Source organism: Myxocyprinus asiaticus, chromosome 27, assembly GCF_019703515.2.
Source record: "Myxocyprinus asiaticus isolate MX2 ecotype Aquarium Trade chromosome 27, UBuf_Myxa_2, whole genome shotgun sequence".
Classification (NCBI taxonomy): Eukaryota; Metazoa; Chordata; class Actinopteri; order Cypriniformes; family Catostomidae; genus Myxocyprinus; species Myxocyprinus asiaticus.
The window spans coordinates 9,897,215-9,909,594 of NC_059370.1; the positions used below are offsets into that span (position 1 = coordinate 9,897,215).

The following is a 12,380-nucleotide window of genomic DNA, read 5'->3' on the forward strand; positions in this document are numbered from 1 at the left end:
TATTAAAGGTTGTCTATAAAGGATGTTTAATATTATTATTATTTATTTTATTTTATTTTTATAATGGAGATCAGGGCAAGCTGTCACACTTTTTTACTCCAGTGAATGCTTCTAAGTGTAGTTCTGCATAGACTCATACCTAAAAGTTATATCAAAGTATATATATATATATATATATATATATATATATATATATATATATATATATATATATATATATATATATATACATTGAAAATGTCCACTGTTATTGCACAGGAAAAAAGAGACAGTTAATTTAAAGAAATGTTCTGGGAGTAATACAAGTTAAGCTTTAATGTTTATTTCCACAAATAAATAAATACAATTTACTTCTTAAATAAAATTAAAAAACAAATTGGGTTACAATGAGGCTTTTACAATGGAAGTGAATGGGGCCAGTCCATAAATGATAAAATACACACTGTTTCAAAAGAATAGCTAAAACATTTAAACATTATACATGTTAACATGACTTTAGATCAAATTGCTTTCTAATGTTATCTGTCTAAAGTTATATCCAATATTTCAACTTTGTTGCCATGACATCAAAACTCTAAAATACCAGTATTGGATATAGCTTAACACAGATAAGGTTAGTAGGTGATTTTATTGCACTGAAATCATGTTAACACACATACTGTTTATGTTTTATGGCTATACATTTGTAACAATGTGTATAGCATTTATGGACTGGCCCCACTCACTTCCATTATAAGTGCCTTCCCTTTGTATGTCAGTTCAATTAAGTGCCAATTCTTTACAAACAGGAGTCGAAATGTTTTGTGGTAATCAACATTATGTCACAAATGGTGTTGATTAACTTCACTTGTGGGCTTAACTTGCATTGAACCTAGAACATTCATTTACCACACATTGACCTCTTTTGTGACAACATGCCCCAACAGCAGGGTGAGTTGTCACATAAGGTCAACATTTGTTAAATTGAGTGTATCATTTTTTTAATAGGCTATATAATGGCTTTTCAGCTAAATTTAAACAGTAATACTATTATGAAGCCCAAAATGATTCATGCTACAGCAAAAGTGTAAAAGGTAACTTACAAAAATGCCATTGTTTTGGCAAACAGACCTTGTAATTAATGAATTAATTGCAGCATGCCCAGACCTCACATTTATGAAAAATACACTTGATTTGAGAACACAGATTAGCCTTTTGGATAAAATACTTTCATTATACTGTATTGATCCTTGCCTGAATATATCCCATTGGGATTTTATTATGTTATTTGGTTTACTCAACAACTATTACAAAAATATGATGTTGATATTTGAGTTTGAAATATACTGTATAATTCACAAAAAAATATCCTAATTTAGCAACACTGCTAAAAAAACACACATTTGTGTATTTGGACTTTTGAGTCAAAACTAATTACTGACATACAGTGAACACAGATTTACCTTTTAACTTTTAATTACTCCATTACGTTATTATTTATTTCCTCTAAGTTTAAGCTTTTTCATGATTACAAATATTCCTTTTTTTTTTTTTCTACAACTCCATTAAGCTCTGTTTCTTTGTTGTGTGATTTGTTTTAGTCAGAGTTTCTCCACTCATAATGGTTCTGTCATCACGGTATCAAACAGTACCCATAGATCCATTCCAGAGAGCGGGAACAGGGAGGAAGACGAGGGTCTCGAACAGCCCCAGGGCACAGAAGCGTGAACGGGGGGAAGGGGATGTGAAAGCGAGAGAGTCAGAGATTTGAAGAAGACAGAGAGAGAGAGGATAAAGTGATTGAAGAAGACAAGCAGAGAACGAGTAGGGATAACAGAGCGGGTGGGCCGTGTCGGGTCCTCCATGGACAGCTTGGCATCCCCGCGAGGGAAGGCGGCTGCAGCCTGCCTGTGATCACTCCTGGCAGCTGCTCGGCCAAACGGGATTGTCCTGCAGATTAAGGGTCTGTGTTGGGGCAGAGGAGAGGGGAGGGGCCAGGAAGGGAGGGTAAGGGCTTTGGGTTGAGGTGGGCTATGTAAAACCCACCTTTAACCAGTGTTGCCATGTCTGCTTGTTAAAAGATTCACTGCATTTTTTGTTTTTTTTCATAAAGTCATGTAGATTCAGTGTATGGATAGATGCGATTTGTGGCTTTCTGGGCTTATTTCCAGAATACAGTTGTGTAAATTGGCACATATTATACTTGATATTCTTAAAATTACTGATTTCTCAAAACATGCAATACGTAATTTAAAAGTGATCATATTAGATTGCCTAAGATGCAATTTAGCCTTTTTTTAATTAATATTTTGAAAAATTAATCTAAATAAATTAACTTTAGGTGGAAACATCAAACATTTTTTTTACACTCAAAAATATATTTTATTATCTCTAAATTTCATGGGGTTAAACCTACACTACCAATTTTAAGGGTTAGATCTGGTTTAAATAGCTTATTTAATTATCAATTGCAAGTTTCTCAGTGTAAAGTAATTCTAATATGTAAAGTCAAGCCAAGATGCTTGTTTTTCTAGTGAGATCTGGCAACACTGTTTTTAACTCTAGAGGGTCTTGTTAGGACTCTGGCTGAGCACGATTGTTGAGATGGACTCAAGAGAGCCTAACCCTGGGCTTTCTCCCTCTCTGTTAAAATATTCATCATTGGAGTAGAGTTATTCCAGTCATGCCAGACAGATCTCTGGAGACCGACTGCCAACATGAAGAGTTATGCTTTTTATACCATAATTGGCTGACCGAAAAAATACATCTTGTTGGTATAGAGCAGAGACTCTTGGTGATGGTGCAACCATTGTACATAATTACTACAAGCCACAATTAAATGATTATATATAATTACCATAATGGTACAAATTCGGGCAGCATTCAGGCATGGAAAAAAATTATATGACCTATATAAATCTAGTTTTATCTCTCATCTCAATTTAAGGCTTGTATTTCTTTTTCCAGCAGCATGGGTTGGCTTGTTTGAATGATCACTGCGGGCCAATTACAAGTCTAGATGACAATATAGTAGACAGGTAGTGTGCAAGTCTGCCCTGTGTCCTGACATAAGGGGCAAGGAGGCTTGTATATACCTGTATATGTTAAAATATTCACCTTTTAAAACCCAGATTTAAAAAGCTATGGTTTGCTGATTGCATATTGCAAATGTGCACATTTTGTCTCTGCTAATCCTGGGTGATATTTATATTTTTTTACGTGTAATTAGGACAGTTACTTTGAAACACTATGTCAGCATTACTCTACATATACTGTGAAAGATTAATTAAAAAATCTCAAATGAAACAGGTAAATAGACAAGTCCTCTTTGCAGTTATTCTTGCTTGGGCGATTAACCTTCATGTTAGGAAAGATGTTAGCTGTGCTTGAACGAAATTAGAGCAGCTTTGGTTCAAATTATGACGTTTAGGATTTTTAATGATTCAATTAAACAGACAGCTGTTGTGCTGCATAGCAGTTTGTTCTATAAGCAGTTTCCTAGCAGCCAGTGTGATGGTAAAGGATTCCTCTGCCATGCTTTTTTTCCTTACAATCACAACTGGGAATGACTTTGAAATACAGTGTTTTCTGTATTCTTATTGGAATTCACAATAATGCTCTGCCTTAGAAATAAGCCTGAGTGTGTGTGTGTCTCTAACATTTTAATCTGATTACTTTACTGATTACTTTATGGGAAATGTAATCAGATTACTAATGACTTTACTTTGAAGTTACTTTCTAAAACCAATCAAGCCTGCGAAAAGTATAAACGTAACACTAATAGCTCTTTTAGTGCTTTAATATTGACTGAAAACAATAACAAAATTACAGCAATATGACAAAGACAGCAACTTGTCTAAAGAGATCCGATGCATTTCTAAAAATGCAACTTAACTTTCTTATCTCAAATATGCTGTAGTAGCATCTTCAGGTGTGTATGTGTGCATGTACAGTATGTCTGTTTGTGTGTGTACTTGTACAGCATGTGTGTGTTTACACAACTTTACAGCGAGTGGATTATTTCTACCTCCCTGCTTGTTCTCTGACGAATTGAGTATCCTTTATCACTTGCACATCTGTAAAGCTATTGCATTGTGTTTGTGTTTTATTGTGTACAGTACATAAAGAACATAAAAGAGCCGTTTGCTTAGTGACGTCTTTTTCAAGATGCCATTCCACAAATGTTTCCACCTTGTGAGCGATATAGCCCTCTGTCAGACGGGAACGATCGCTGTTTTCCATATACGCCCGAAGCCGAGCCCTGTCCTCCCGCGGCAGCTGCAGAGGGACACACGTGGGAGATGCGCAAGGATGGTGTAGAGCACGGAGATATGAGGAGGATTTATCAACCCAGCCTTGTGTGCCTCTCTCCTCCAGCCAGGGTTGGGAGCACGCTGACACAGCACACGCTGAGGTTGATTGTGAGCGCATGAAAACTTCAAACGCTTCGCTTTTGTTTTCAATTTGAACAAACAACTACACTCTGATGCGTCCATAGTAACATTGCTCACTCGTCTGCCATCGCCTCAATACATGTCCTCTATGCCATGGTGGTTTGTTAGAGCGCATGCTCATTAGCTGACACAGTAACACACATAAAAGTACAAACATAGTAACGTAATACATTTTAAAATGCATTCTACTTTATTAATATTGTCTTAGCAATAAATGTGTAATCCAAGTTAGGTAATTTTATTAATGTCTGTAACTGTAATCAGATTACTTAATTTTAAAAGTAACACATTACATGACTGCGTTACCATGAAATGTAATTAGATTACAATAATTTAACAGTAACTTTGTAACACGTTACACCCAACACAGGCAGCCACCCACAACATTTTAGTGACCGCATAGAAATGTGCTAGATACCATATCGAACATCTTAACAACCTCATAGTAATGCCCTGGCAACCACCCACAACACCCTAGCGACCACATAGAAATGTGCTAGATACCATTTAGAGCACCTCAACAACTTCATAGTAACGCCCTGGACACCACCCACAACACCCTAGCGGCCGTATAGATGTGCTGGAAACTATTTAGAACATATCAACAACCTCATAGTAATGCCCTGGCAACCATCCACAACACCCTAGCGACTACATAGAAATGTGCTAGATACCATTTAGAACACCTCAACAACCTCATAGTAACACCCTGGCAACCACCCACAACACCCTAGCGACCGTATAGACATGCTGGAAACCATTTCGAACACCTCAACAACCTCATATCAACGCACTGGCAACCACCAAAAACACCCTAGTGACCGCATAGAAATGTGCGAGAAACCATTTCGAACACCTCAACAACCTCATATCAATGCCCTGGCAACCACCCACAACACCACCAACAACATCCTAGTGACCGCATAAAAATGGTCGAGAAACCATTTCGAACATCTCAACAACCTCATATCAACACCCTGGCAACCACCCACAACACCCTGTTGACTGCATAGAAATGTGCGAGAAACCATTTCGAACACCTCAACAACCTCATATCAACGCCCTGGCAACCACCCACAACACCCTAGCGACCACATAGAAATGTGAGAAAAACCATTTCGAACACCTCAACAACCTCCTATCAATGCCCAGAAAACCACCAACAACACCCTAGCAACTGCATAGAAATGTGTGAGAAACCATTTAGAACACCTCAACAACATTATATCAACACCCTGGCAACCACCCACAACACCCTATTGACTGCATAGAAATGTGCGAGAAACCATTTCGACCACCTCAACAACCTCATATCAACGCCCTGGCAACCACCCACAACACCCTAGCGACCACATAGAAATGTGCGAAAAACCATTTCGAACACCTGAACAACCTCTAATCAATGCCCTGGCAACCACCCACAACACCCTAGTGACCGCATAGAAATGTGCGAGATACCATTTTGAACACCTTAACAACCTCATATCAATGCCCTGGCAATCACAAACAACACCCTAGTGACCGCATAGAAATGTGCTAGATACCATTTAGAACACCTCAACAACCTTATAGCAATGCCCTGGCAACCACAGACACTACCCTAGCGACCATATAGACATGCTAGAATCCAATTCAAACGGCGCCTTAGCAACCACCCACAACAACCTAGCGACCACATAGAAATGTGCTAGAAACCATGTTACACAACTTAACCTCATAGCAATGCCCTGGCATCCACCCACAACACCCTAGCGACAGCATAGAAATGTGCGAGATACCATTTAGAACACCTCAACAACTTCATATCAATGCCCTGGCTACCACCCACAACACCCTAGTGACCACATAGAAATGTGCAAGAAACCATTTCAAACACCTCAACAACCTCCTATCAATGCCCTGGAAACCACGAACAACACCCTAGCAACTGCATAGAAATGTGCGAGAAACCATTTAGAACACCTCATCAACCTTATAGCAATGCCCTGGCAACCACAGACACTACCCTAGTGACCATATAGATGTGTTAGAAACCAATTCAAACAGTGCCTTAGCAACCACCCACAGCAACCTAGCGACCACATAGAAATGTGCTAGAAACCATGTTACACAACTTAACCTCATAGCAATGCCCTGGCAACCACCAACAACAATGTAGCGACTGCTTAAAAATGTACTAGAAACCATTTCTAACAACTTTCAACCTTTTTCCCTCACTCATTTAATTAGGATATTACATTTATGATGTACTGCATGTAAAGGTATTGATGAGTAGTTATTTATCGGCTGCCCTCTAAATGATCTACCCAGCATGCGTACGCTGATACGTCATTACATATGGACATGATAAGTCCTTACGTCAGTGTGTTATACGCAGTGATGGAGTGAGCTACTCAATCTTTAAATTGGAATGATTTCACATGTAAACTGGCCTGACAAAGGCGCTGTCTCTGGGCTACAGGTTTAAAGCCAAAACTATGCATCCATCTGGTTGTTTCTCCCCAACCCCCCTTTCTCTCTCTCTTTCATTCTCTCTCTTCTTTCACATCCCATGATGACCTTATTTTCTTTGTTTGCAACATTTGTCATCTATGATGATGGTGTGCTGTCTGGGTTGACAAATTTCATCATTGGTTCATACTTCATATGCTGTATGTTCTCAAAGTGCTCCATTGGCAGTAGCACATATTAGAGGGTCTTGTTGAGTCTCAAAAGGATTTTTGCTTCTATCTCAATCAGCAATTATTGGTTAGTTTTAAAAAATAAAAAATAATTTATAAAAAATAAATAAAAGATCTTTAAAAAAATCTTTATTGAAAAAGCCATTTGATACTAATAATCATAGAACACAAATAATTTTAAATTGGTCATGCTTCTTTCTGCATGACACATGATTGAAGATTAAGGATCAATAGTAATGTATTGATTAACCATTGTGAAATTACCATGGCTGTTCTCTGTTAAGGCTCCAGTGACTGGTCTGTCAGTCTGAGTGCACAAGGCATTCAAGAACAGGCATCCTCAGGCCAACACATTTACTGCACATCAGTTTGAGCAATTGGCCATGAAGATATCACAGCATTGTAATTATCTTCATGTTTTGTGTTGCAGCCTTGATGCCCACCATTGCATGGGCTAGACTGCAGGCCTACAAATAAAAGCCCCAAGGCTTTGAGTGTTTAAATAGCCATTCGTACATCTCTGGGAGGCAACAGGTTTTCTAAGAACACAGCAATTTCCGCTAATATGCTCTGTGAGAGAGTACATATTGATCTTACTGTATTTGAAACTGCTGTTTTAATTTGCTCTGTAATTCAGGAAGCAAAGACCAAAAGTGACCTTGTTCACCAAGTATAAATGCAGGGTAAAAGAGATTTGCCAAAACAGAGTCTCAAGAGGATGTACAGAGACATGTACGGACAAGTTAGCACTGGAGCATTTCTTAATAAGAAATAATAAGAATTCTGTCATTACTGTATTTACTAACCTTCACGTTGTTCCAAACCTCGTAACTCGTAAGGATTCGTATGTGATGGCGAAATCATAAGACATCGTACGACTTGGCTCGTATGAAAATTTATGACTTTTATTCCCATAGAGACCAACCAGTCAACAAACAGAATTTCAAATAAATACAGTGCAGGCATCGTATTTAAGCTGGCCTCTATCCAACACTTTATTTCAAAAAAAGGAAACGTCTTCTCATTCCATATTTATTTATGCAATACTTATACATACTTACTTATTTATATTGCAATACTATGCAATGATTGATGTGTCAATAACCTGTAATATGCTTCCCTCGTCTTGTTCCAAACCCAGATGCTTCTCTTTCTTCCGTGGTTCACAGCAGTGATTTTCCTATTCAAATCAAGGTTAGGGGTTAAACTTACGAAAAATCATAATAACATTGTTCATGGTTCATGTATTTTGTTCTCAATGTAAAAGGTAGGTCTCAGTATGTTTTTATCAGGCCAACTCTATTTCACCATCTCAAAATATTATACGACTATTATACGACTTGTCATGAGATTGCTTTGGAGCACTTTTAAAAACCACCAAAACAGCACAATACATTACGTCCATATGACTTGTGTGCTATGTTCCAAGTCTTCTCAAGCCTCACCTTTGTGTGCGGGGCAGTTGAAAATGTAAGTTGTTATTTACAGAAAATATTACCCTCTACTTTGGCTTTCAAATCAAATATAGCACCTTTTGACACATCACGTCAGTTTGGACATCACTGGCATCATCTTTGTGTGTCTTATGTATGACCAATCATCATTGGCTCCAAAATAATTTATTTGAAAGCTACAGTGGAGGAGAAGATTTTCATTAAATAACAAGTAAATTATTAAATTCTGGCCTGTTCATCATACAAATCGTCTTGGAATATAGTGAACAAGTGGTTTGGACTTCTTTCATGGTGTTTTAATGTGGGGTTTTTTTTGTTTGTTTGTTTTGTGCTTGATAGGCTTCGCTATATATAGAAAACAGTTGTGACTCTTCAAAAATTCTTAGGAAAAATAATAGCATATGGGTTTGGAATGACATGAGGGCAAATAAATAATGACACACTAAAAAAACAAAAACATGTTAACCTAAAATATATGCTTCATGTGAAAACATCTAAATTAACTTGTTTTATTTATGTCAAAAAACAGGGGGGCGGGGGCCACTAGGGGGCTTCAACAAACTTCCAAGGGGGGCCTCAAGGTGATTTTAAATTATTTAAAATAAGTTAATAGACTATATTATAATGATTTACCTTGTTCTAATAAATCTTAAAATGCTAAGAACTAATGCTAAGCTGCACAACATATAAATTGACATTTCTTAATTCAACAACTCAAACTTCTGGAATCATAAAATTAACAACAATGATATATTTTATCTATTGACATTCCTAGTTTCTGCAGCTCTGTCATCATTACACCAGAAGTATATTTCCTCTGAAAATGTAAGGCCTTGGAGTCAAAATGGTTGAGAACTACTGATTTAACCTCACTAAATCAACCTGAATTGATTAGGTTACACCAACAAAAGTCCTTTTAAGGGTTACGTCACGTAGCTCCTTATGGTAAAAATGGCAGATAACCACTTTATGTCAGTGCAGGTTTTTCATTTTTGGATGAACTATTCTTATATGTCACTGCAACAGAGGAATGGAAAGGCAGAAGAGGCTGGACTTTAATTAAAGCACCACTGTTGATCTCCAAGCAGACTGCTGATGCTGTTGCCAATGTGCAGCTCTCACTCTAATTATACTGTAAAATAGTCTGCCCCACTCTCCTTATCTCTCCTGTTCTCTCTCGACTGTCTCCCTCCCACTCCATCTCTTTTTTAATTAATGCATCTCTGCATCTCCATCTCTCCCCCATATCTCTCGCCCCCTCTCTCCCTCAGACTGACAGATATCAGCTCTCTCTGTTGATCTTTAAAAGATGCCAACTGGAGTTTGTCATCGTCCTGGTCCTCCCTCTCCCCTGACAGAAAATCATTGATTTATGTCGTCCTGTTGGAATAAAGATAAGAATTGTTGTCAGGGGAGAGGAGCATCATACAGGCTTGGGATGAGATGCTTCAGATGCATTCAGTGAGGTGGAAAGGTTTGAAAAGCACATGGAAACAGGTGCAGTGCAACATGCTTGATTACAGCTTGCCCAGAGATGCTGCACGCTTGCATTCTAATGGAAACTAATGGGTGATTAAGTGGAAAATGGCATGTGATTGTGGAATGTATTTACAAAAAAGCCTATAGACAGTTGTGGCAAAAGGATTTCTTCTGTAAACTGGCTTTTGGAATTAAATGCCTGGTGCATCAGCCACATTCATCATCCCTGTATTTTGAGTCTTAAAGCGGATTTGTTCTCATCACTGGCATCTGATAGATTAAAGTGGAAAATATGCTGAACATATCAGAAAACGAGAATAGCAGGGAAACGTCCCCACAGAGGTTGGTATTAAAATCAGCATGTAAATCAAATCTATCCAAAATGAACACGCCAACGGCAGGGCTCTAATCAAATTAATCATCGTCTGGCTGCGATTTACCGGCATGCTTAAGGAGAATGAGACCCTAAAGGGATCTGACTAGAATCCAGAATGACAGATTTGGCCAGTGAATTCTCTGTACACTTGAATCACTTATCAAAATCAAGACCAAATCAAGTGGATTGTTTTCCAATTTCAAAGCATTTCCTGAAGTAAATACCATGCTTTCAAGGCAGCAAAAGAATAATAAATTCTTAGGTAAGCTTAAGTGTTCAGTTCTGCTTCTGTGAGAAAAAAAAAAAAGGCTGGCTGGCCCCCCTTGGTCATTGTTGTTTTTGCCGTTTTCAAAATTCTTAAAAAAGTCTCAAAAAACATTGTTTCTGTGTGGATAAGAAGCCTAAACATAGCAAAATCAATGGGTTTGTTCAAAAACTAGTGAGCTGCCTCGCTTGCACCTTCCTACACAGGCAGCTGTCTTCAATGGCAGCATCCTTTACTGAAATGATGCCTCCACGCATCATTCAAATAGTGCTCCTCATGCGCAGCGCACGGGACAATCAACTCACAACTGATTTCAATACAGGTGACGCAGGAGAAACGATGCAATCCTCTAATGAGCCTAAATATGCATGGTACACACACATTCTGGGTAAAATAGTCGGTTTTGTATCATATTAAACTTTTATTTATTGATAATTTTCGGTATTGAATGGATTATAAGTATATTTATAATCTAAATTTCTCTCGCTTTGTCCGTCATCTTGGATTTATTTTTCCACCAAGCTCATCACGGTGCATTCTGGGATTGCTTACCCTTGCTTTGGATGACCTAAACTGTGTTCTCAGAAGGATACATACGATGCTACCATAAAATTTGACTAAAACATGATATTTTAAGAGGCAGCATAATTAAGATACCTACCTTTTGGGGGCCTGGGTAGCTCAGCGAGTAAAGATGCTGACTACCACCCCTGGAGTCACGAGTTCGAATCCAGGGCGTGCTGAGTGACTCCAGCCTGGTCTCCTAAGCAACAAAATTGGCCCGGTTGCTGGGGAGGGTAGAGTCACATGGGGTAACCTCCTGTGGTCATTATAATGTGGTTCGCTCTTGGTGGGGTGCATGGTGAGTTGTGCATGGATGCTGCGGAGAATAGCGTGAAGCCTCCACACACACTACGTCTCCACAGTAACACGCTCAACATGCCACGTGATATGATGCGCAGATTGACGGACTCAGACGTGGAGGCAACTGAGATTCGTCCTCCGCCACCCGGATTGAAGCAAATCACTATGCCACCACAAGGACTTAGAGCGCATTGTGAATTGGGCATGCCAAATTGGGGAGAGAAGGAAAAAAAAAAAAAGATACCTACCTTTTGGAACAGCCTTCGCGGCGGGAGCGCACCTATGATGTCTTAAAATGCTGCCTCCGGAGGACACTCAGTAGGTTTTTGGAACAGACCCAATGAGTTTTCAAATGAAAATGTATTAGAATGAATTTGCCCTTTAAGGCCCCATCCACACTAAACTTCAGTTTTCAGTTTCCTAACATCATTGTTTTCCAAACTATATATGGTTATGGAGAGTGTTTTCGAAAGTCTGCGTTTTCAGTGGAAGAAAATGGCATTCTAGTGTGGATAAGATGCGTAAATGTACTGAAATCGATGCGTTTTCAAATGAAATCAAATTAGTGTGGATGACCTAAACTGTTTTCAGTTTCCTGACCTCATTGTTTTTCAAAGTATGCGGTCATGAAGAGCGTTTTCGAAACGCCTTTCTTGTGTGAATGATAGATAAAAACGTATTGAAAGTTACGCTTTTTTTTTTAAACGAAAACGTGATAGTGTGGGCGTGGCTTCAAAAACCCGACGCTCCACCAGATGTTGAAAAAACACTGAGACGCGGCGCAATGATGATCCGTCATCCGTTTAGCGCATGTTTACATAGGAAAAC

General features: G+C 38.6%; 1 protein-coding gene across 1 annotated transcript in view; it reads left to right on the forward strand.

The window, feature by feature from the left end:
• LOC127417608 (serine/threonine-protein phosphatase 2A 55 kDa regulatory subunit B beta isoform-like) overlaps window positions 1-12,380 on the forward strand; it is a 99,146-nt gene that overhangs the window by 40,807 nt on the left and 45,959 nt on the right. The gene's annotated exons all lie outside the window — the stretch shown is intronic.